Source organism: Microcebus murinus, chromosome 1 (genome assembly GCF_040939455.1).
Source record: "Microcebus murinus isolate Inina chromosome 1, M.murinus_Inina_mat1.0, whole genome shotgun sequence".
NCBI classification, from domain to species: domain Eukaryota; kingdom Metazoa; phylum Chordata; class Mammalia; order Primates; family Cheirogaleidae; genus Microcebus; species Microcebus murinus.
Window position 1 is genome coordinate 64,969,914 of NC_134104.1, and position 22,637 is coordinate 64,992,550.

Genomic DNA, 22,637 nt, shown 5'->3' on the forward strand with positions numbered 1-22,637 from the left:
GAGGCAACATGATGAAGGAAGGGAACAGGGCAGGAAAAAGCCGCCTAGGTCACACAGAGGAGAGAGCTGGGAGGCAGCAGGCCAAGTGGCTTGGGAGCCTGGGATGAGATTACTAGTTACCTAATACCTCTTTATCTCAGCACGCCTCAGTCACCCCAGCTATAAAATGGGGGCACGCTTAGTGCTTTCTCGACCTAAAATGCACACAGCTTGTTAAATGGCCTGCTACGATGTGAGCTCCCATAACCCAGGAAACCCTCCCCACACCCGCCCCTTCTGGGAACTGCCCAGAGGCCCGGGCTGCTCCCTTGCCCATCTCTCTCAGACACTCCTCCTCCACTCCCCTGGCTTCCAGGGTCCTGGGCTTCACCCTCCTGCTGGGCTCCGCCCATGACACCACCTCCTCCCTGACCCACCACAGTCGGGCTCTAGCTCACTAGTGTGCTCTGCAGAGGGACGGCTCTGTTCGGTGTCTTGGGGTCCCAGGCACTTTTCCAGGTGACCTGCTTTACAAAAAGGAACCATTTCATTCAATTCCCACAACTACTCTCTGAGGTCGGTACTATGGCCAGTTCATAGATGAGGAAACCGAGCCCCAGAGAAGAGAAATAATATGCCCAAGGCCACCCAAACAGTAAATGGCAGGGCAGGGGTTCAAACCCAGGTCTGTGTGCCTCTGGGCTTTTCCCTCCACTCCAGGCTGCCCTCCAAGCCTGACTCCTCTGAGGAGCATCTGAGCCCTCACATCCAGCACCCCTCCCTGCCCCCAGTCCGGCCCCCTGAAACACACCCTCACCCTCCCTTGGGTGCTCACCCCACAGAGTCAGGGGCAAGAACAGAAAGGAGAGAATGGAAGGCTGCAGGAGAAAGAGAGGAGCTGGAGGGGTAAAGGATGCCGAAGGGGCGCTAAGGGGTGTCCTTGGGTGTGTCCTACAGCTGTCCCCAGCTGTGGGATCCCACAGGAAGGAAAGAGGAGCAGAGCTCTGGACACAGAAGGGCCAACCCGGAGGCTGGTGAGAGGCTTGCAAAAGAGGCTCCAGCTGCTCTGAATGAGTTCAAGCCACTTGGCCAGGACAGGCATCAGGGAACAGGGAACATGCAAATGAGGCCCAGCACAGCTGTGGGGATCTCGCAGGAACCCTGACAAGATCCTGGCACACACTGGGGGGGCTGGGAGGCCTCGCTTCTAGAAAGGGGTCTGAGGTGGTTCTTGCAAACCACAGAGAGGTAAAGTCGATGTGTCACTTGAGAAAGATTCCTGCAGAGAGTCTAAAAGAAGGGTGGGGGGCACTAGAGAAAGGCAGTTGAGGTCATGGCAGACAGTTTGGGGACAAATCCTGCCGGGCAAAGCTCCTCTCCTCCACTGACAGGGTCACCATGTGGGTAGAAAGGGAAATGATGCTTGCCATGGAGCTGATCTTGAGTGAAACATCTGACAAGCTCTCCATGAAATCGCTGTGTACAAGCTACAGAGAGGAAGCCAGAGGCAGTAGAATTAGTGGGACATACAGAAGGTTGAGCACTTAGCAATGGATCACAGCCCGTTGCAGGGAAGTGTCCAGGGGTGTCCTGTAGAGCTCCGACCCATCCCACCCCATTCAACCTCGGATCAATTCCCTGGATCAAAATCCAAGAAGCACTTGAAGCCAAGAGCAACAGCAGATATACTGGATGACAGAGACAGGATACCAAATATCTTAATCAGCTGCAGAGATAGACTGAACATAAGAAAATAAATTAGGGAAAAATGTAATCTTCCAAACAGGAGACCAAGGCCATATAGCACTATTTATAGGAAGAACTATGTCCCCCCCAAACTCATATATTGAAGTTTTAATCCCCAATACCTAGAATATGACCTTATTTGGAAATGGGATTGTTGCAGATGTAATTAGATGAAGTCATTCTGAAGGAGGGTGGGCCCTAACCAATATGACTGGTGTCCTTATTAAAGCGAAAATTTGGAGACAGAAATGCACACAGGCAGAACAGCATGCAACGATGAAGGCAGAAATTATGTCGATGCTTCCGTAAACCAAGGCACACCACAGACTGCCGGCTACCCACCTCTGCTAGGGCAAGGCATGGAACAGGTTCTCTCTCACAGCCCTTAGAAGGGACCAATCCTGCCAACACCTTGATCTCAGACTTCTAGGCTCCAGGACTGCAAGACAATACTCCTCTGTTGTTTAAGCCACCTCGTTTGTGGTCCTTTGTTATAGCAGCCCTAGGAAACTAATATAAGCACAAAGACAAAATTGGGAAGATGGGGCTGAGTAATCATTTATGTTAAAGAGACCTGGGGTATTGGTTGGCTATAGGCCCAGGACAGATTAGCAGTGCTGTGGCTGCTAAAAGCAGCCAGTTCAGAGTGGAGGCTACGTTATTAGAAGGTCTGATACCTGCACCGATAGGGGTGTGCTGGTCAGGCCTCACCTGGAGGGTCAGATTTGGTCCTGGCGATACTGACTTGAGACAAGTAGGAGGATCTTCAGAGTCTGGTGCCAGAGATGGGAAACAAATTGGACTAATGGAAGTGGGGAGGAGGTGGGAGGCTGACTGGCTTCCAACAGTTGAAAAGCTGTGGCATAGGAGAGGGACCCAACAGCCACAAGGAGAAGAGCTATACGAGAACCCGTAGGAAGAAAAACAGACTTCAGAGAAACACAAGAACTTCCTATGGGCAGTGTTGCCCAAAAAATCAAATGGGCCACTCTGTGGGGACATGAGCTCTCTGTCTCCAAGGAACTCAAGACTCCACGTGCTGAGCACTCAGTAGGGACTTATATGGGTCACTCAAGCAACTTGCACCTCCAAAAAGGGTCCAAAGGGTCCACTCACCTTCCTGCCTGGCTTGACACCAGCAACTCAGGCTTCTTACTTACTGAAAGTTTGAGACTACCATGAAAAGCCTGGGCTCCAACACTTTCAACTGATGGCTTTAGCAGATTAAACTGCATGCTGAGGGCAGGAAGTCAACACTCACAGGTCTCAGAAGATCAGATTTGGCGGGACCCAGGTCCACTGAGGGATGAAGCTCGTGCTCCCAGGACAGGGGTCTCAGGAGGATGAGGGGTGGGAGGGACAGCTGCCCTGGCTCTCCACTGGGGGACGTGGAGCTGGCAGCCCAAGTGTTAACCGGTCCCTAACTCCAGCGAGCCCCCACACTGCTGTGTGCTGTGAGGAGATACAAGGAGCCGACACCCAGAACTCTCTTTGAAGGCTCAAGGAGAGCTCATGGGGAAGACAGGACGCTGAAGGAGAGGCAACTGTGATGCTAATAAGAAGACATAGTCTTTCTAGCTTTTGATTTAAAATGAATTAAAAAGAAGAAGAAGACGACGACACAGTCATCCCTTTGTATCTGTGAGGGATTAGTTCCAGGACCTCCTGCAGATAACAAAATCCACGGATGCACAAGTACCTGATATAAAACGGTGTGGTATTTGCATATAACCTACACACATCCTCCTGCTTACTTTAAATCATCTCTAGATTACTTATAACATCTAACACAGTGTAAATGTTATGTAAATAGCTGTTATACGATATTGTTTAGGGAATAATGACAAGAGAAAAGAGTCTGTACTTGTTCGGTATAGACACATTTTTTTCCCTGAACATGTTCAATCCACGGTTGGTTGAATTCATGGATGTGGAAGCCACAGATACCAAGAGCCAACTATACTTCCCAGGCTGACCTGATTCTAATAATGAGCATCTACATGAGCTCATTTAATCCTCCTTTAAACTAGTCCTTCTCATCATCTTATGGCCAAAACAACAACAACAAAAGCATCAGAGAGGGAAAGGAACTTACACAAAATGTACAACCAAAAAACAGCCGAGCTGGGTTTGAACCGAAGTCTATTTCATTCCCAAGCCCATGCTCATCCTAAGGGTCTCCACTGCTTCCCTAGTAAAGGGTCGTGGGTTGAGTTTCAGATAAGCACCACAAGCACCCAGCAACAGAAGGAATGACCTAGCATGGTCCAAAGCAGTGTCTCAAACTTCAGCATGCAACAGAATGACCTGCAGGGCTTTTTAAAGCACACGTCGCTGGGCCCCACCCCAGGAGTTGCTGATTTAGTGGGTCTGGGGTACAGCCCAAGAATTGTTCCATTCCTGCCAAGCTCTGGGTGGTGCTGATGCTGCAAATCAGGGACCTTGCTTTGAAAACCACTGCTCTGGAGAAATCAGGAAGAGAAGTAGGTTTTCTAGCCTCAGAGTCACATAGAAAGAAAGGTACACTGCTGGGTTGATCATCTGTCTCCGGGACAGGAGTCCCATAAACCAGGCAGCCGGACTGCCAGCCAGTGATGCAACAGAAGCTTACTCCACTAGAACTCATCTGGCTGAGAAGATGCTCATTCTAGAAAACCAAGGTCCCTGTACTTTCCACTCTGGGATCTTCTGGTTCTCCCAGGATGCCGAGCTTTGTTCTTTCCTACAGGAAGTCCTGCTGCCTCTGTGGTCGACCACTGTGACCCTCAGCGTTTTCCCCCTTTCTAAACAGAGTAGATCCTTTCACCAGACCTTTTGTGGCTGGGTTTCCCAATCCCCTCTTGATGCTGGACCCCCTCCACCAAGCACACTTGAGTTGGTCAGGGTCCCTCTAAAATCTGTGTTCAGAAATGAGCACAGAATGACCAGGGAGAATTCAATCTAGAACCTGTATTTCTCTTAGTGGTATTTAAGATGGTCTTATTTTGAGCAACCTGATCACTTTGTCGGCTCTGATAAAGGCTGTGCACAATTAAACCCCTCAGATCTTTTTCTCAGGACCTCAGCCAAATCAGGTCTGCCCCCACCCCCAACCCTCTCATGAACTTGAGTAATTAATTTCTGCAATCTAAATGGGACTTTCCATCTGCCGCTGTTAAATTTCATCTTGTTAGTTTAAACTCAGCATTCCAGTTTGTTGAGATCATTTTTGAATCTTTATTCGGTCTTTTATAGGAGCTGCCTATCATGGCCTTGTCATCAACAAATTTGATTAAGCTCGCTGACTCCAGTTTCATCCAAGTTGTGAATAAAAATGTGAAGCTTTATCTTTCAGAATCTCACCTGCCACAAACCATCTTCCCTTTTGGAATCTGTAATCATACGATCATTCTTCTCCAAATCAGACTTCCTACAGCCTAAGGGAGGTCTCTGTGCATGTCATTTCTTTCCTTGCCTATTATAAACACTAGCCTGATATGGCCTCTTTCATCTGATTGTCTGTCACATCACCACCTAGTTCTTGGTCATGGTCTGAATCGAACCAGAAAAAAAGTTTGGGTTGCCATTTCTTGACCTTCTCAGCAATGACAACATTACAGACGCAAGAATGCAAGAATAGATCCGACCCTCCACTTTAAGGAGCACTTAACTTCCAACAGAAGTCAGGCTACCTATCCCCCACCACTACTATAGCATGCTTCTCTGACAGCCTTATAATCTATACTGGGAAAGTAGCATTGAAATCCTTCTGACTGGCTGGAGAAGCTGCAATAGGAATATGTCATAACTAGGACCTCTTCAGCTGCAAGGCATGCTGGGATCTCGGCAGGTGGTCAATGAAGAGGCAAGAAATGTTTTAGCATGAGTTACTTGTAGAAAGAGAGTGAGGATGTAGCTTAGGAAATAAAAAAGAAAAGGGGGCACTGATGAATAGCACCCCCCTCTCTTGCCATGCATATCGAGAGGTACCCCTCTTCTGCTGGAGAAAAGCACAGCATATGTCCATGGAATGTTGTTGGAACATTTTGAACAACTTGTTGACAACAAGCCAAGAGTCACCCCAAGAGGATGGAGAATAGCATATGCAGGAGTTAAGTGTGTAGGCTCTGGGTTTAAATCCCAGCTCTACTACTTATTAGTTGTGTGACCTTGGACAAATTGTTTCATTTCTCAAGGTTTCAGTTTCCTTATGGGGAAAGTGGAGAGAAAAATAATATGTGTACATAAGGCACATGGGGATTAAAAGAGATAATGCATATACAAAGTTTAGCAGACTGTCTGGGACATAGTAACAGCTCAATAAATAACAGCTGTTAATAATATTATAGAACAATATCTTGCAGGCGTTGAGCAGCGTTTACTGATAGTTTGGGGGCTGGAGGTGTGAAAAAGAAAGGGCTGAGAAGGTGAAAGGAGAAACTAAGGATGCTAGAGGTCAAGGGCAGGAGAGACACCAAGATCATCTGAAGGGAGGAGGCAGCATTGTGTGAAATTGACCTGGAGTTGGAGCCTAGGACCTAGGCTAGATCAAGAGATTTCTGATCTTAAGTCAGATATGGCAAAGCAGTCAGCCTGAAGCCTCAGAGGAGTTCGGTGGAAATAGTTTGGTATTTTAGCTTTGAATCCAAAAACCTTTTATTGCTATAAGAAGTCAGTCAAAAATGGTCTAAATGGTCCATGTTAGAAGGAAACATAAATATTCTACTTCTAGAAATCCGTTCTGAGGAAATAATCATCGACAGGCACAAAGATTTATGTACAAGGATGTTCACTGCAGCATTATTTATAATAGTGAAAAATGGTTTACAATTTAAATGTCCAACCACAGGGGGTTTGTTAAATAAATTATGGCACATCCATATGATGGAATACCAGGCAGCCATTAAGAAGCCCGTTCTAGAAGAATACTTAGGACATGGGGAAATTATCACAGTATGTTGTTAAATGAAAATGCTGGTTACAAAACAGCACAGACAGTACAATCACAATTTTCTTACCTACATATCTAGAAAGAAATATGAAAAAATGTTGAATGAACATGCATTACTTTTACAAATGCTTTTTAAGAAAGAAGTGACCAAAAAGAAGTAACTAGACAGGAGCTCCCACAATCGGCTTATAATAGAAAGTCATTAAATTCAGAACACAGGAACACAAACAGTAGCTATGATCTGAATGCCAGGAGCTGTAGCTGGTACTGATTAGAAAGGACCTGGCTGTCTTAAAGGGCTGAGGGCTAAGAGGTTCTGCCTGCCATTGGCGTGAGGCCAGGCGGAGTCCAGGAAAGAAGATTTAGGTCAGTGGCTCTCAACCATGGCTGCCTATTAGAAGCTCAAAAAAAAAAAAAAGAAAGAAAGAAAAGAAAAAAAAAAAACAACCAATGCCCAGGCTCCAATCACAGGGATTCCAACTTAATTAAGGTCTAGGATGGGGCTGTCATATAATTTGTTAAAAGCTCTGCAGGTGATTCTTATGGGAACCAGTGAATTAGGGGCTGAGCTGGACCAACCCTCTCTTACCTATATACAGAGGTATACTTGAGGCTGCTCACCCTGTTTCAGGGTTAGCCTTCTCTCTAGACTGGGCGCAGCATGTGAAGAAAGACCCACTCTGGAAGCTAGAGAGATGCTGAAAGGTAGCAGGTGCCCCAAGGCATCTGGCCTATGCAGGAAAATTACCCTCAGCCTTGGGGGACATTTAAAGAAGGGCTCCTTCAATTTTGCCTGTCTGGGAGCTTTTACTACAAGGACACTGCTCTATACTTAGACTCTTGACCCAGGCTACCTGGTGACTCTATAAACTGAAAGTACAGGCTCTAAGAAAGGGAGAAGGAAAGAAACACAGGATCCTGGGAAATCTACAGGGACCTGACCCTGCATAAGCAGGATCTAGTGGCATTTTCCTCTTCTGCCCTGCTTTTGGGTAGAAATACACACCGACCAGCAGAGCAACGTGTGAACCTTAAAAGCAGCCTGCTTTGGGTGGATGAGGCCTCATGGAGGGCTCCTAGTTTTCCCCAGGCGCCTTGAGGGAAAAGAAGCAGAGGGAACTGGCTGCTGGAAACAAAAGTTTGTATTAAATGATAAGATCTCCCTCAGCTTCTCACTACAGATATAGAGTTACTCAAGGCACCAAAGAAAGAAGGGAAAGAAGAGGTGCTTCAAATACTGGATCCATCTATCCCTGAATAATTAAGAGCCAACTGCAGCTCTTTTGTACTCCCTGTGGGTGGAGCTCCTGGGGGGCCTCCAGGACAATGAGGAGGCAGTAGGGAGGGAGCTCTGGCTCAGGTAGACCAGTGGGGCTGGCAAGTGGGAAGGGACCCAAATTGCTACCCCACAAGCAATTTCCCTGCAGTTGCCTCTCAGGGCAGTCTGACGGAGGAACAGAACTGCAGGTGATCTGATGATCAAACTGAATAATGCATAGCGTTGCAATACATTGTATCTATGTTTATACCTGGATGCATATATGTATGTTTATACATGCACACGTGCCTCAATATACAGCCCATTTACCTTCCAAACGATGTTTGACTCGGGCTGAAGAGAAAAGGTGAATGCATTTTCTGCAGACGCAGCAACTGGCAGGCAGATGGGTTACCAACAGGAGCCCTGGACGGCACCTGGAAACTAGCCTGAGACTAACACTTCCCACAAATAATCCACAAAACAGCGAATGAGCCACTCCTGAAAATCAAGAAACGTCTGCAATATCTATTCCAAACCACTGACTCGAGGGCCAGAAAGGTCTTTAGGGTCCTTCTGAACACCTCACTTTTACAGCCAAGCAAGCCAATAGTTTGGCAGAAGCGCTCAAGCAGGGATTCCCCCCTCATTTCTCACCCAGCCTCCTCCCTCAGAAACTTAAACCTATCCTATCTGATTTAATCCTCAGGGGACTGGCAGAACAGATGATCACCAACCATCCTCCAAGTACCAACCTTTCCCATCACAAAAGATGCCAGCCAGGGACATTCCTGGTTCAAATGCAGAGATACTCTGATACTGTCGACAAGGCTTCAAATTCAAACGAGTTCCACGTGCAAGTTTGATTAAGTCATCCTTACTAAATGCAGATGGATGAGGGCAGTGTCATGGTGGGACTCAGCACATACACCATTGCCTGTAAAGCTTTCATGTACCAGGGACAGCCTGGTGGAATCCTTGTCCTTCTGTTTCAAGTCTGACAGTAGAGGAAGGTAAGTAGACCAACTGAGCACAAGGTCAAACTCCCCCAAGCCCGTTCCCCATCCCAAGGGTCCTTCCTGCTTTCTCTACTTTACCCAGCAGCAAATTGGACAGAAAACCATCTTCTTTTTTTTTTTTTCCTACTCCCAGCAAATCTAATAATTTCTCGATAGTGTGCCCCCTACACATCAGGATGAAAGAGTGTATTCTGCAAGGTTTGGTTTTCCTCTCTCATGCTCATTAAGGCAAAACACTAAAACAGAAGGGAAGGAAAGTGACATGGCAGCGCCACAGAACATTCAGCACCCTCCCTTCCCTTTCCTTTCAGAATTCTGCTCCCAGTTGGAACTTCTCCCTGCCACTTTCTAGCATTCAAGCTGGTCAAAAGGGAAATTTCTTCAGAAGGAAAGTGTTGGAGGAGATCCATCTGAGATTGAGAATGGCACACACAAATATCATTCCTTTCCAGATTACCCATTAGAGAATCATCTCCATAGCTAAGGCGGATGTCATCAAACCAAAAGTCACAGAGAGGGAGGTTTGCAAAAGTATAGCACTATGCCAGCGAAACATCCAGGTGTTGCCCCTGCAAGCTATAAAAAAGAAGGGCTCAATCCTGTCAATGCAGTGAAACTCCATTAGTCAAGACACTTGCTTTGGCCTCTTGCCATACATTTAAGACCAAGTTATTTAAGTGTTGTCATAAATTTAAGACCAACTTAGTGATGGCTAAACTCAAATGCAAAGATCGGAATGGAAAGAAAACTTATTCATTGGAAATAACCATTTCCAATGCACGCACAAGCATGCGCGCACACATATCATCAAGGAATGAAGGCAGGCTAGTGATTGAGGTGACAGATGCGGCAAAGGATAGTCCCCAGGACCCACTGGGGTTCAGACCCCTAAGTATAAATAACACTTCCTCCCAATAGTTGTCATCCCCAGATCTTCTGGTGCCTGGCTTTACCTCTGTCTATACCACAGTACAAGGCAGATGTTCAGCCCCACTAGAGAAGCGAGGAATCTGAGGTATGGAGAGGGACTTGGAACTAGATGAACAGCTAAGGTGGTGGAATCCTAGCCCTCTGAGCCCTCCCCCTAAACCCTAGACTCCAGGTCCTTTGGACAACTCCACATTAGCTGTCAGGTCACCCAGAAAACCCCCCAGAGAAATACACACACACACACACACACACACACACACACACACAGAGTAAATTCCATCATAGGAGTCGAGCCAATGCTGATAATGTGTTCGAATCATGCTGATTCACCTTCATCGGGGGAGATCAGAGACATGTCTTATTTTCTGTTATATTCATAGCTCCTAGAACAGTGCATGGCACATAGTAAGTAGGTGCTTAGGAAATAATGAACATATGTGTTTATTGCCACTGTTGGTCTCATTTACCCTGAACTCAGGCAATAACAGAGACAATGCTTATTATGATCACGGAGAACATCGGGCTATTGGCAGGGTATGGGTGGTGGAGCACCAGAACTCAGCCTTGGAGCCTTTAAGGCAATGTAACAAGGTCATATGCACTTCTCATCAAGGATTTTGTCCTTTTGCCCTCTGTGTCATTCTACCACTTCAGTCCTCAATGAAAGCAGTGAACTGGTTGCCATATTGGTAGTGATCTGAGTTGCCATCTTGACTTTCCCTGTGGGATACAGGAACGTGACCAAGACTAAGGACAGGGTTATCATAGTCAATGTTCAAAATAATTGTACCCAATAGCATCTTCTTCCCAAATACATATACTCCATCTAGCAACCTTGTCAGCCTAATCTTCATTAAATGTCTGCCATTCCTCTATCCCTTGCTGGAGTTCCCTTTCCTCTTTTTAGACTAACACTCAGAGCTCAGGGCTTTCTTTTTCTTTTCTTTTTCTTTTTTTTTTTTTTTTTTTTTTTGAGACAGAGTCTCTTTGTCACCCTGGCTAGAGTGCAGTGGTGTGATCGATCATAGCTCACAGCAACCTCAAACTCCTAGGCTTAAGCAATCCTCCTGGCTCAGCTTCTTAAGTACCTGGGACTACAGGCATGCACCACTGTGCCCCACTAAATTTTTTCTATTTTTAGTAGAGACAGGGTCTCTTGCACAGTTTGGTCTTGAACTCCTAACCTCAAGTGATCCTCCCACTTCAGCCACCCAGAGTGCAGGCGTGAGCCACTGTGCCCAGCCAGGGCTTTCTGGATGTTTATTGGGATCTGCAAACGTCCAATGTGAGTGTCCTATCTTTTCTCATCCAGTATTTTTGCTACATTACAGGAAATAAAAAGTCATGATTGGATTTTTTTCTTTTTTATTAAGAATAAAATTGGCCAGACATTGTAGCGCATGCCGGTAGTCCCAGCTACTCAGGAGGCTGAGCCAGGAAGATCAACTGCTTGAGCCCAGGAGTTTGAGGTTGCAGTGAGCTATGATGGTGCCACTGCACTCCAGCCTGGGTGACAGAGCAAGATCCTGTCTCAAAAAAAAAAAAAAAAAAAAAAGAATAAAATTGGTCCCACTGGATTTCTAGTGAGGAGAGGGACAGAAGAACTGAGATCTAGTCTTGGCTCTGTATTTGGAACCTTGTATTAATGGATGTGAAGTGCTCAGATTTTTACAATACAAGATGGCTCCCTGACCTTATGGAACTTACCATCTCACAGAAAAATCTTAATGGGTCCTGAGGGTGAGGGCAAGCCAGGGGTCCAGCACGTTGGAGGTAGGACCAGGCTGTGGGATATTCCAAGCAATCCCCAAGGCATCAGAGAGACATGATAACTTTACATCCAAAGTAGATGAGATCACTTCTTAGAATCTTAATTTCTTAATCTACAGATAAAGGGGGTCAGATTACTCAAGGGCTAGAAATTGACTTTGTTTGGACCATTTCATTTGGCCAGTGTAACTTTGAACACCCAATTGTCCAAAGGCTGAGCCAGTTATCTAATCAAGACACTGTTACCTGCCTGCCCTTTGTAGGCATTTGAGTTTGTGATTCCCTGACATGGACAATCTCCAAGGCCTCTTCCAGCTTTGGCCTCAATAAGAAGTGACTAATGGGGTGGCTTTCAAACAAGCCAGAGGTTCATCCTAAGAGAAGATCGTTCTGGAGTTCCTCCAATACCAATAAGGAGGTAGCAATCTACAAGAGGCTTCTCTTGTCTTCCTAGTCTAGCTCTAGGAAACGTGGTGAGGGAGTCCCTTTCCCTCCATCCCTTCTGCTGTCCCACCTTCCCTATTCAGACAGCTGGTGAGAAAGGGGGTGCTGGCTCCCCTCACTCAAGGCAGAGTCAACATCCCAGCTCTCTGTCTTACCTGAGTCACCAAGCTTTCTTTAACCAGTCCTTATCCAAACCCTTGATCATCATTTGGCACGGTGCTGCCTTGTACTGCCTATGCATTTTCCCATCCATATTCACCCTTCCCAAGCCAGTATACAAGTGTCTCAGGATCAAACTGGTGAATTTAGCAACCTCTCCAGGCGTGGGCTCCTTCCTGTACCTCTTTGTATCTACCAGCACCTAGTATGGTGAATTGCACACAGTAGGTTCCTAAACAGTGTTTGATGCCTACAATGATGATAATGGTGGCTACTCTCAGCTCTGGAGAAGGAAGGCTCTGGCATTGACTGGAACGAGAAAAGAGATGGAAGATCTGCCAGTCCTTCCCAAACTGGTGGTGCGATATGCAGAAATGAGCTGCCTCCCCCCCCCCCACACACACACACACACGCTCACATACACACTCACATACACAAATCTTTCCCAACCTACAACAGCCAGAGAGAGGCAGCTCTACCTTCTGAGTGGTCTCCCTGGAACCATTCCCAGGAAGGTCCAGAGCAGTCTCACCACCCTATGAGTTACCCAGTGGCAGGTTCTCCCTCTCTCTTTTTGATACGTCATTCCCCTTCCTCCTCCATTGGAAACCTAGACTTGGGGCAAGGTACCCGCGGTTTCTTTCCAAGATGTTTCCTAAATTGTCTCCCTTTTCAGTAGTTGAGGTCCAGTTCTAAGGCTCAAGTTCCTCTCTTACCCCTTCCTCAAGGTCATCTACCCTAGCTCAGAAACGAGGACGAGGAGAGGCCACTTAGGAATGTCAAGATGAAAGGAGGGGTGGGAGTAAGGAGAAAGAATGAAGGAGAATAGGCTAAGAATAGGCTAAAACGTGAGGAGGGGACCTGGGGGTCAGGAAGAGGAGGAGCAAGCAGGCAGGGAGGGCGCTGGAGACAGGCACCGAGGCCAAAATAGGGTGGGGGTGGGGGTGCCTGAGAAACATGCAAGGAGGTCGGATCCGCTAGGAGCTGAAGGGAAAACATGGGTGCTAGGACCAGAGAATGTAGGGTCACTGTGGGGTCTAGATACAGGCAAGCTTCCAACACCCCATCTGAATTCTGTTGGCCGGCAAGGAGCGCACCAGAGGGTACGCATCCCCAAGTGGGTCGCAGGGATGGGGGTGGAGTCCAGTGGTCATCTCTCCCCATCCAAACTCGGGGCCCACTATTGCCTGGCGCGTCAGGGCGGTCAGATTGACCCGAGGACTGGGCACAGGGCGGGGGGATGAGGAGGGGGCAAGAACGGCGCTGCAGGTGGTCTTCCTCCTGTTTAAAGTTTGTGATAGGCGGAGGAGTCGGTTCCGTGTGGCCAGGTCCGCTCGAGCCTCGCCTTCTCCCTCTGCGGGTTCTACGAGCACTTGCCTCTGGCTCCGGTCCCGCGCGGGTCCCGGATCCCCTCTCCTGTCTCCATCCCTCCGTGTGCCCGAGCGCCCCCCGCTCCCTCCCTTCGCGCTGGATCTCCCGTACGACGTGAGCGGAAAGTGAATGGGCAGCCCAGACCACAAAGACAAATTACCATGAGAAAAATAAATCGGGAAATCGCCGTTCGCGTCCCGGGTTCCCGCCGCCGCACCCCTCTCCACCGGCCGAGGCGGGAGCCCGGGGCTCCGGGCCTGGCGGGCAGAGTTTGGGCTCCGCAGGACCCAGTGAGGACAAGGGTGTCCTGGAGGGGGGTCTGAGAAGAATCCGGGTGGGGCCCCGCCGGCGGCGGCGGCAGAGCGGGACGTCCCTGAGCGGGAGATTTCACACTCCGGGCGGACCACGCGTTCCCACGCGCCTCGCCGCCCGCACTCTCCCTCCACCCGGTTTACTTGCCGGCTCTCTCGGAGCCTCCATGTCCGCGCCGGTCTCGGCGCCTCTGCCCCGCTATCTCCCAGGCTTTCAAACGTCCGTCCCCCTCCTCCAGGACCAGGCCCAGGTCCCCATCCAGGCTGCAGCCCAGACGCGCCGACCGCAGCCCGGGGAGGGCCCAGTTCAACCAGAGCCCGGAGCTGGCGGGCGGCGGGAAGGCGGCAGCGCCGAGGGCGCCCAAGCGGAGGGAGGTAGCATCAGGCGGCGCGGAAGCTCGGGGACCCTCTCTGCTCCAGCCCGCAGCCTCCCCACCTGGCTCCAACTTGCCACCGCCCCGGGGCCTCTACCCACCCAAGTTGCTGAAGTTTGCAACTTGCAGCCTCAGTCAGCGCGGGGGAAGCGCCCGGGGCTCCCGGGACTCACCTCCGGGCTGCGCAGGTGCCCGGTTCCCGGCTGCTCCCGGAGGCTCGCGGCTCCCGGCGGCGCGGAGCGGCGGGGGCGAACCAGAAGGGCTGACAGCCCGTCTGGGAACCGGGCGGCCGCACAGGAACGGGCCCCAGCCCTCGGCTCAGCGCTCCCGTGCAGTCTCCACCCCGGCCCGCGCCCGAAGCGCTCTGGCTCCCAGCAGCCGCTGGACGCGCGGCCGACTCGCCCGGCTCCGCGGAGCTGGGCTCTGGCACCAACCCCCGCGCTCCAACCAGCTCCCGACCCCGCGCGCCGGAGAGAGCAGGGAGGAGGGGACCGAGGGAGCCGGAGGAGGAGGGGAGAGGCGGTGGGGGAGGAGTTGGGAGCGAGGGGAGAGAAGGAGGGGAGCGGGAGCGAAAAGGAGGAGGGGGTTGGAGAGGACCTGCCGCGGCAGGCGCTTCACCCGCCAGCCCCGAGGCGCGCGGAAGAGCGCGAGGGGGCGCCCTGCTCCCCCACGTCGGCTCAGCCGGACTCCCGCCCCGGGCCTGCCAAGTGTATGTCACCCGGAGGAGGTACCGAAGACCCCTTCCCAGTCGGCATCCTAGTGGTGAGACTTCGGTCCCTGAGCGCTTGCCACCGTTTGCCACATCCCGCCTCATGGTCCTTGGTCACCCCCATTTCGAATCTGACTTCATCCAGGGGCATTAGTGCAGCCTGCCCACCCCAACCCTGGGGGCCTGAGGAAACACCCAACATCCCCACCGGCTCCCAAATTCCCCAACCCTATAAGCTAGCAACAGTCTTCATGCTTGTGGCTTTGAAGGGGAAGGGGACCACGATCTGCGATGAACTGCAGTAGCAGGGATCGTGGCTAGGCTGCTGGGCTGCACTGGAAAGCCAGAACTGGCCGGATTATGGCTCACCTTGCAAGCTGTACGACCTTGAGCGAGCCTCTCCAAGCCTCAGTTTCCTCAGCTGTAAACTGGGGTTGGTAATAACGCACCCTACAGAATTGTGCAGAACAAGTAGGGGATACAGTTAGTAAAATAACATAAGGGACATTGGGAGGGCGTCCAAGAGAAGAGCGATCCAGGGAAGCGGTGGAGCTTTCTCGGCGGAGAGAAGGTTTAGCGCAATCTCACCGAACCAGGCTGAATTGTTTACAACTTTAAGTGATCTAGTGTTTCCGATGGCTAGAAGGCGGGAGAGAAAGAAGTAGGGGGCAATCTTCAAATCCAAGCTGCCCGGGCTGCAAGAGGGATGGGAAGGGAGCCCTCTGCCGAACAAAACAGGAATTTTAAAATAAAAAAGGTGACCTAAGAGAAAATGAGAGAAAGACAAAGGATCTGAAAAATAAAAACCAGGGAAGTGTCATTCTAAGAGAAAACCAAAGAGAACTGTAAAATAAAAATAGATGAGTTGGAGGAAGGAAAATATTAAAAGACTTTCTAGAGTATGCCAGAAACTGGAGATTTAAAATAAAGTCCAAGTGAAGCATTTTACATAATAAAATTCTGGGTAAAGGAAACCCCAGATAAAGCAGAAGAATGGAGACAGAAAGAGCCCTTCCCCTTCCTGCCACCCCTCTCTCGTCCCCCACCTCTGAACCAAAGGAGGAAAGCAGTTTGGCCAGGATGATGGCTCTGAATCCAAGGAGGGAGTTTATAAGATGCTGTAAAAAAGAGAAACAGTGGAAATCTCAGAGATAAAGATTTTCTGGGGCAACAGAAATGCTGCAACTCATAATGTGTAAAAAGGAGAAGAACTTGCAAAGGTAATACATTCTGGACACAAAGAGATGCAGAGAAGAAGAAAATAGGAAGGAAACAAGCATGTCTGGGCATACCCGTGGTAGCCCATCTATTTAATATTGGGGTAGAAATCAAGTTGGAAGAGGCAATGCAGAGTATTGAGTCCAAATCTATCATTTTGTAGACAAGGACAATGAGATCCGGAGAGGGGAAGCCATTCTCCCAGAGTCCCAGGCTGGGATGGAGGGAGGTCTCCAGAGCCCCACTCTGGAACCCTTCCCCCACTCTGCCCACCCCCCCACCACACACACCCATCCCCATTCCCTAAAGAACTGTGGGGAATGTTTTTTTATCACAAAAATAGAAATACGTGCAATATAGAGACACCTTATAATTAAAACAAAAACATGAAACCGTGCCATATACTGCAGGGACAGGGAATGAGCAAGCAAGGGAGTGTCCCATTTGTCTGGTTGGGAAAATAGACAAAATGCCTTCTGAGTGGCTCTGTCTGCCACAGCTCTCTCTTGAAAAGCAATCAAAATCTTCCCCATCCTTCATGCATTCTCTCACCCGCCCTCTCTTTTTCTACCATGTTTTGATCATTTTCTTCATCTTCTCTTCCCACCATCCCTTCACACCCCTTCCTGGCTCACTCTCTTTCCACATCACAGATGAGTGTGACAGGGGGCTTGGCACAGAAAAAGAAGAGAGGAGTCTCCCCAGCTCAGGGACACAGGGATTCCTTTTCAGGAGAAGCAGGAGCCAAAAAGAGGAGAAACCCAAAGAAACAAAGACCAAGGAGCAGGGCAGATTGTAGCACTGGGCCAATTAATCCTAAGTGCATCCTAAAGTATTATATTGATTAACAGTGATTACTCAAGAGCTCTCAATACAAGAGAGTTTCAGAAACCCAACCCTCAGGAAGGGACAGTTTCTTTACTAGCCTGGCTTACCACCTGCTGTTTGGCAAACCCAGCCTGGTTAGAATCTCTGATTCATTTACTTGGAACAAAACCTGGGGAATTGATCCCATTACCACAGTGTCACCGACAGCTCCTGCCACCTTCCCTAGACCCTTGCAATAACCTGTAAGATAATTACTTCTATTAAGAGCAATTCTCCTCCCCCTACCAAAACACTGTCAATTAAGCAGAATATAAATACAGTAATTAATACAGAATTATCCCAAACAACCTAACTAGAGGAGGAGGGAAAGGGTTCTGAGAATTCACTCTTGACCTAGAAATTCCAAACTTATCCTGAACTAAGTTTCCAATGGGTTAAAAGGTAGGTTCAAATTCTCATGTTCAAAGGTAGCAAAGCTGGGAGCACAGGGCTGTCTCCTTCCTCCCACCTGAGGGTGTTTTCTGGGAGATCAAGCTACCTCTGAAATAATGAGTACAACCTCTCCCAGGAGAGCATCTATGAGTGTGTGTGTGTGTGTGTGTGTGTGCGCGCGCGCGCACGTGCCTATGCATAGCCCAGGCACAGGCACAAACCTTGCTTTGCAGCAAAAGACAAACAGCCAATCATATGCTGGAGAGAGAGAATTGAAAATAAAAAGGCAGCACTTATAATGTCCAAATAGTTTCCGGTCCCAGAATTGCCTGGTCATTGTGCCTGCAGATGGCAAAGAAAAAAGAAAATTCCCACCCTAGAAGTCATTGTTGATTTGTGAACCAAAAGCATACTCAGGTCAGAGGAACCGAAGTGTCACTGAATGACAGCTTTTCCATTGTCCTGAACTAATGTGAGAGAAGAGATCTTCCTTCCTTCCTTTCTTCCCAAACATTTAAGTGCCACTCATTATGCTAGGCAAAGAGGTCACAGGAAGAGCCTCACAGGCAGGCGGGAGAGGCAGACATAATCATAGCAAACACAAGGACCACGAGTGGCTCGAGCTCTGCAGGCACCTGGAGGGCCAGTGACCAGCTGTAGCAGGCAGGAGGTCTTCAGTGGAAAGGGCCATTCTAGCCCAGAATGGAAGATGGGGCAGGAATTTGCCAGACAGAGAAGCGGGAGGAGGCAGAGTATTCCAGGCAGAGGAAATAGCACGTATAAAAGCACAAGGCGATATAATTAGATTTCTGTTTGAAGAATTACTTGGCCCCAGTTAACAGATTCAGAGAGAGCTGAAGCAGTAAATGTGAGCAGGTGCTCCGAGTGGCGGAAAGAACACCACACCAGAAGATAGGGCTTCTCATTCCTAGGACGAGCTCAGCCACTGAAGAGCTGAGTGTCCTTGGACAAGCCTCTTCGCCTCTCCGACCTCAGTTCCCCTCGGATAAAATGAAAGGAATCGATCAACTGGTTTGTAAGATTGCCCTTGCACATGCGTTCTATGATTCTAACGCAAGCTGCAGATACTTCTTTAAATCTTGCTCTGTATTAGGCTCTTTACCATATTTATGCACTCAGTCCTTTCCATGTATGTAGAACTTTAGAGGTTGCAGAAGTATTTTCCATACACTGTCTCCTTTGACCTTCACGGCCATGTATAGGAGATAGTGACACTCGGCCCTAGATGATCTTGGCCAGTCACTGGCTGCAAACCTCTCTGTGCTGATGATGCTTAAGTTTGTCTTGCAGCTCTGATCCCTCTCCCACATTCCACATGCACGTCACCAACGGCCTGCTGCCCTCCTCCACGTGAGCATCTAATCAGCATCTCAAACCTAATAGGTCCAAAGCTTAACTTCTGATTTTCTTTCCCAAACCAGCTCATCCCTCAAACTCCTCCATCCCAGTAAATAATAACTCCATTCTTCCAATTCCTCAAGGTCAAAATCTTGAAGTCATTTCACACCCCACATCCAAACCGTCAATCAATCCTGTCTCCTTGACCTGTGAAATATTTTCAGAATCTGACCATTTCCCACCATGTCCTGCACCGGCACCCCCGTTCACACCCCTCTCTTCTCTCACCTGGGTGTTTGCTCTGCCCACATCCACCTTTGTGTCTATAGTCTACTCTCCACAGAGAAGTCCTCCTAAGTCAGATCCTTTTGTTCGTCTGCTCAAAAACCTTCTATGGCTCCCCAGTTCTCTAGAGAAAAAGCGTTACCAGCCCAACATCATCTCCTAGCACTCTCCCCTCCCTCACTTCTCTCCAGCTACACCAGCCTCTCTGCTATTTCTCAAACACTCAAGGCTCTCACCTGCAGGCCCTCACATTTGATGTTCTCTCTGCCTGGGAAGCTCTTCCACCAAATGTCCACCTGGGTCATGTCCTCACTTCCTTCAATCTCTGCTCAAATATCAGTTCATCAGGGATACATTATCATCTTTTCAAAAATGATGAATACCTGTCATTATCACCACCTGACATTGTACATATTTATTACCCATCTCCCCTGACCAGAATGTAAATTCCACGGAAGCAGAGGCTTTGCCTGTTTTGTTCATTGCTGTAGCCCCAGCCCATAGGATAGTGCTTGGTAAAAAGAAGTGCACAATAATGCTTTGGTGAATGAATTATTATTATTATTATCTTCATTTTACTAATAGAAAAACTAAGTCTCAGTGATGCAACTGGTAATTTTCAGAGCTGAGACTTGAACTCATCTTTTTCCATACTAAACTGTTCTCTCTAATTCATTATTAGCTAATATTTACATAGCATTTTAAAAACTCTTATTTATTTATTTATTTTGAGACAGGGTCTCACTCTGTTGCCCAGGTGGGAGTGCAGTGGTGTTATCATAGCTCATAGCAACTTCCAACTCCTAGGCTCAAGTGATCCTCCTGCCTTAGCCTCTGGAGTAGCTGGGACTACAGGTGTGTGCCACCACACCTGGATACTTTTTCTATTTTTTGTAGAGATGGAGTCTCACTATGTTGCTCAGGCTGGTCTTGAACTCCTGACCTCAAGCAATTCTCCTGCCTTGGCTTCCCAAAGTGCTGGGATTACAGATGTGAGCCACCATGCCGGGGCCTTTAAAAAACTTTTTAATAGAAAATGCATATTATTGTAAAACATATACTAATTGTTTTCCAACAGTTAACCACACGGGTCCATCCACCCACACAGCAGCATTCCAAGTCATAACAGTAAAAAGTTAGCTCTGAAAACCAGATCTCTAAAGTGGCCATCAATCCCACATGCACACATTCATCCTGCATCATTTTGTTGTTGTTGTGTTATAGTTTTAGTTTTACTTTGCACACCGCTAAGTCAAGGGTGTGGTGAGAGAGAGCTGAAGTCAGGGGTAATCACATGTCTCTCCCAGGCACTCAGGGGTGCCCCTCCCCCTCCCTCTTTCCTGCTGACCAGGCAGAGATGGTGAGATCTGGGCTGAGGATAAGTCAGGAGGAGGAAGTAAGGTATGGGGGTGTGAAGATCAGAGGCATGGCTGGTTCAGGGATGACACCAGGCTTCCTGGCAGATGAGCAGATAAAGGGTCAAGTCAAGTACTTAGCTCCAGGCCAGGGGGTCACAGGCAACTCTCAGGATGTTTAGACCCAAGGAAGGACACAAGGTGTGGTCACCCTTATTGAAGACATTTGAAAACAAGAGATCTATGTCTGTGATTATCTCCCAGGACCAGGGTGAAGCCACAGAGGTCCAGGGCAAGATTAGGACAGGATGGGCGTTAGCCAGGGTCACCTAAAGCAGTGTCCCCAGAAGGGGATCTGAGTCACATTAAGAGGATCCCAGGTTGTAACCAAGGAGGGGCATGGACCTGGTGCTTAGAGAACCTGAGCAGGACCAGAACTCTAGAGAGGAGATGAGGAGGAATCTGATGGAAAAACTCCTGCCTAAGTGGGATAGAAAACCACTGGAGTGGTTGAGAGATCCACAAAGGCTCCTTTGCCCCAATCAAAATCTCTCTCTGCTGGTGTTCCATGGCCTAAAATCCTCACAGTGGGGAAATAATAGATTGTCATCTAGACGAGGCAACCAATAGCACCTTTGCAGGGGTGAGGGATAAAACGTCATTCCCTCTGAATGATCTAAGGAGCACACCACTGAACCAGGACCATACAAAGCACCTAGAACCCTAGCCCCTGGAGAAGAAGCATTCAATACATTATAATAAGTATTATGATGATGATTATTATTTTTCTAGAAATAAGGTTGCCCAGGCTGGAGTGCAGTGGCACAATCATAGCTCACTGCAGGCTCGATCTCTTGGGCTCAAGTGATCCTCCCACCTCAGCCTCCTAAGTAGCTGGGATCACAGGCATGTGCCACCATGTCCAGCCTCAATACATTATTGATTGGACACATGAAGGGAACACAGCAGGGACATGGTGCAGGACCATGGGAAGGCCAGATTGGAGAGGACTTGAATGTCATAGAAGGGTCTGGATTTTTTTCTGTAGTCTAGGAAAGGGGAATCATCCAAGGTTTGGAGCAGGAGACTAGCATGGTGAGGTGGGTAGCGGTGGGTGGACTGGAGTGAGGGAGACCAGTTAGGAGACTGTTATGACAGACCAAGTGTAACAGAGAAAATGTCCTAAAAAGGGTAAAAATGTTTCTGTCTCTTCAAAACCCCCTCATCCTTTTTGAGAACTAAAACTTACATCCCTGCCTCAGGCTAGTGGTCAGGAGGGGCAGGGGAGTGTCCTTTGTTCTTTGTGCCACAGGAGATGGCTTGGGGGAATTGCCTGGGCAGAGGTCAGAGATTTCCTTAGCCAAAAATGGGATTAGGGGATTAATCAGAACCTTTAAAAGCTCTGTACTTCTGCTCAGAGGCAGGACATTGGTACTTTGAGATGAGAGTCTGCCAACCTCCTCCTTTGCCAACAAATTAATAAACTCCTCTTTCCTTGTCCTCAAACCACTTGTCCTCATTCTTCTGATGCAGAGACAAGTGCTGAACTTTCAGTAACACAAGCACCTGGCTAGGACCTTGATTAGGGCAGATATGACAAAAACAATGAAAACCTATTATCTGCCTTTGTTGTATGAGGTGAGACCCTAAGAGATTAGAACACAGAATAGAGAACTAAAATAGAGAAGAATGAAAAAAGAATAAAAGAAACAATGCGGGTGATTAGGAAAGGAAGGGGGATTGTGAGCCAAGTGAGTAGTTAATAAGGAGCAAGGCCTGCTGGAAAGAGCTTTGACCACACCCTGTCAATCTGGCTTAGAGCTGGCTCCACTCCACCTCTGGGGAATGAAGGGGGATGGGATGTGCCTTCAATACAACCTGGTGGTGCTGCAGGTAGCTTGGATCTCAGATGTCAGCCGAGAAGCTAACATTTGAGTGGGAGGCAGCAGGCTTCTTCATTTCAATTAAATACGAGTTTTCACACCCCTGTTATTTGCTCAGTTCTGTACTGAGGCTAGAGAGGACACACACAGAGGATAAGCGGTGCTTAAGGGATGATCATCTTATTGGGAATGTGAGGTACATTCGAGAAGTAAATAGCAGGTAAATGCCAGATTGGCTGCTCCAGGCAATAAACACAAGACAAGTACAGGGGAGAGG

At 48.5% G+C, this 22,637-nt stretch overlaps 1 protein-coding gene across 1 annotated transcript in view; it reads right to left on the reverse strand.

Annotated features, from left to right (window-relative positions):
• Nucleotides 1–14,609, reverse strand: part of SEMA5B (semaphorin 5B) — a 113,018-nt gene extending 98,409 nt beyond the window's left edge. Inside the window, exon 1 of the mRNA XM_020287147.2 lies at nt 14,465–14,609. The gene's annotated coding sequence lies outside the window, so the exon portion shown is untranslated. The remainder of the gene's footprint in view (nt 1–14,464) is intronic.
• Nucleotides 14,610–22,637: the final 8,028 nt, after the last annotated feature.